This window comes from Arachis ipaensis, chromosome B07, assembly GCF_000816755.2.
Source record: "Arachis ipaensis cultivar K30076 chromosome B07, Araip1.1, whole genome shotgun sequence".
Taxonomy (NCBI): domain Eukaryota; kingdom Viridiplantae; phylum Streptophyta; class Magnoliopsida; order Fabales; family Fabaceae; genus Arachis; species Arachis ipaensis.
The window spans coordinates 66089112-66091824 of NC_029791.2; positions in this window are offsets into that span (position 1 = coordinate 66089112).

Here is a 2713-nt window from a genome sequence, read left to right on the forward strand (position 1 = left end):
AAGTGTATGGATGAATCCATCATCCTTGGCAGACCCTTCCTAGCCACAGCAAGAGCTGTGATTGATGTTGACAGAGGAGAATTGATCCTTTAAGTGAATGAGGACTCCCTTGTGTTTAAAGCTCAAGGATCTCCCTCTGTAACCATAGAGAGGAAGTATGAAAAGCTTCTCTCAATGCAGAGTCAAACAAAATTCCCACATTCAAACTCTAAGTTTGGTGTTGGGAGGCCACAACCAAACTCTAAGTTTGGTGTTGAGAGGCTATTATCATGCTCTGAGTATCTGTGAGGCTCCATGAGAGCCCACTGTCAAGCTATTGACATTAAAGAAGCGCTTGTTGGGAGGCAACCCAATTTTACTTATCTATGTTAAATTTCTATTTTCCATTGTTATTTTACATTTTCTATAGGTTGATGATCATGTGAAGTCACAAAAACAATTGAAAAAGCAAAAACAAACTGAAAAACAGAATGAAAAATAGCACACCCTGGAGGAGAAGCCTACTGGCGTTTAAACGCCAGTAAGGGCACCAGACTGGCATTTAACGCTAGAAAAGGGCAAGAAGTTGGCGTTAAACGCCAGAAATGGGCAGCAACCTGGCGTTTAACGCCAGGATTGGCAACAGAAGGCGTTTTGCACGCCTAATTGGTGCAGGGATGAGAAATCCTTGACACCTCAGGATCTGTGGACCCACAGGATCCCCACCAACCTCAACTCACTCTCTCTTCTTCACACATTTCCATAATTCATTTCCCCAAATACCCTTCACCAATCAACTCAATACTTCTTCCCCAAAAACCCCTCACCTATCAAATCCCACCCTCTTCTCCATAAACTCTTCACCAATCCACATCCATCCATCATAAAACCCCACCTACCTCACCATTCAAATTCAAACCACTTACCCTCTCCCCACTCCTATATAAACCCATCTTCACCCCTTCATTTTCACACATCTTAAACACTACTTCTCCCCCTTGGCCGAACCACTAACCCCCCTCCATCTCCTCTATTTCTTCTTTCTCTACTCTCTTCCTTCTTCTTTTGCTCGAGGACGAGGAAACCTTCTATGTTTGGTGTGGTAAAAGCTAAAACTTTTTGTTTTTCCATAACCATTTATGGTACCTAAGGCCGGAGAAACCTCTAGAAAGAGGAAAGGGAAGGCAAAAGCTTTCGCCTCCGAGTCATGGGAGATGGAGAGATTCATCTCAAAGGTGCATCAAGACCACTTCTATAAAATTGTGGCCAAGAAGAAAGTGATTTCTGAGGTCCCTTTCAAGCTCAAAAAGGGTGAATATCCGGAGATCCGGCATGAGATTCGAAGAAGAGGTTGGAAAGTTCTCACCAACCCCATTCAACAAGTCGGAATCTTAATGGTTCAAGAGTTCTATGCGAATGCATGGATCACCAAGAACCATGATCAAAGTGTGAACCCGGACCCAAATAATTGGCTTACAATGGTTCGGGGGAAATACTTAGATTTCAGTCCAGAAAATGTAAGGTTAGCATTCAACTTGCCAATGATGCAAGGAGATGCACACCCCTACACTAGAAGGGTCAACTTTGATCAAAGGTTGGACCAAGTCCTCATAGACATTTGTGAAGAGGGCGCTCAATGGAAAAGAGATTCAAGAGGGAAGTCGGTCCAACTAAGAAGGCATGACTTCAAGCCCGTGGCTAGGGGATGGTTGGAGTTCATCCAACGCTCAATCATTCCCACTAGCAACCAGTCTGAAGTTACTATAGACCGGGCTATCATGATCCATAGCATCATGATTTGAGAGGAAGTAGAAGTTCATGAGGTTATATCCCTAGAACTCTACAAGGTGGCGGACAAGTCCTCTACTTTGTCAAGGTTAGCCTTCCCTCATCTCATTTGTCACCTTTGCAATTCAGCTAGAATTGACATAGAGGAAGACATCCTCATTGATGAGGACATGCCCATCACTAAGAAAAGGATTGAGCAAACAAGAGATCCGACTCATGGACAAGAACATGAGGAAATTCCTCATCATGAAATCCCTGAGATGCCTCAAGGGATGCATTTTCCTCCACAAAACTATTGGGAGCAAATTAACACCTTCCTAGGAGAATTAAGTTCCAATATGGGACAACTAAGGATGGAGCACCAAGAGCATTCCATCCTCCTTCATGAAATTAGAGAAGATCAAAGAGTCATGAGAGAGGAGCAACAAAGGCAAGGAAGAGACATTGAGGAGCTCAAGCACTCCATAAGATCTTCAAGAGGAAGAACTAGTCGCCATCACTAAGGTGGACCCGTTCTTTAATTTCCTTGTTCCTTATTTTTCTTTTTTTCGAATTTTTATGCTTTATGTTTATCTATATTTGTGTCTTTATTACATGATCATTAGTGTCTCAGAGTCTATGTCTTAAAGTTATGAATGTCCTATGAATCCATCACCTTTCTTAAATGAAAAATGTTTTTAATTGCAAAAAGAAAAAGAAGTACATGAATTTTTAATTTTAAAATAGTTTAATTATTTTGATGTGGTGGCAATACTTTTTGTTCTTCTGAATGAATGCTTGAACAGTGCATATTTTTGAATTTGTTGTTTATAAATGTTAAAATTGTTGGCTCTTGAAAGAATAATGGAAAAGGAGAAATGTTATTGATGATCTGAAAAATCATAAAAATGATTCTTAAAGCAAGAAAAAGAAGTGAATAAAAAAAAAAGCAAGCAGAAAAAGCCAA